Genomic DNA, 553 nt, shown 5'->3' on the forward strand with positions numbered 1-553 from the left:
CTTTCCCTGGGAATGGGTGGAGGGGGAAGGAGTGTCCCGAAACCCCTGCCCTCGGAGGCCCTCTCCCTCCCCCTCCTAACTCAGGCCTCTCCACCCTTAGATGAACAGCTGGAGTTGCTAGAAAGAAAATGTGAGTTCTAGGGACACTATCTCCCTTAGGCAGGAGGACAGAGTCCTCCAGACCCCAGGTGGCCACCACATGCCCTGTCAGTGTGCAGCAAGGCACCCTGCGGGGCCCAGCTAGCGATGGGGCTGGGCCTGCCCGGGCTATGAGCTGAGCACAGGCAACTCCAGTTGGTGCAGGTGTCCATGGGGACCCCAGGGCCTGAGAGGGAGAGGGGACCCTGGGGCTGGGTGAGGGCGCTGCAGCTCTAGGGAGGCTAGGTCCCCCAGGACAGGTGGAGAAATGAGGGGCAGATTCACAAAACCCCTTTAGGCAGGCAGCCCCACTCTGTTGGAATCTGGGGCCTTCCATGCCTCCCCCAATCCTGTTGGAGTGTCAGGCTCCTGAGTGAAATGAGGAAGGAACTGTTCCTGCCTTCCCGCCGCCCCC

General features: G+C 62.0%; 1 protein-coding gene across 1 annotated transcript in view; it reads left to right on the plus strand.

Annotated features, from left to right (window-relative positions):
• AIRE (autoimmune regulator) overlaps window positions 1-553 on the plus strand; it is an 11,151-nt gene that overhangs the window by 9,889 nt on the left and 709 nt on the right. The window lies entirely within an intron of this gene.

The sequence above is a fragment of the Tupaia chinensis genome, unplaced genomic scaffold (genome assembly GCF_000334495.1).
Source record: "Tupaia chinensis unplaced genomic scaffold, TupChi_1.0 Scaffold147038_1, whole genome shotgun sequence".
Lineage (NCBI taxonomy): Eukaryota > Metazoa > Chordata > Mammalia > Scandentia > Tupaiidae > Tupaia > Tupaia belangeri.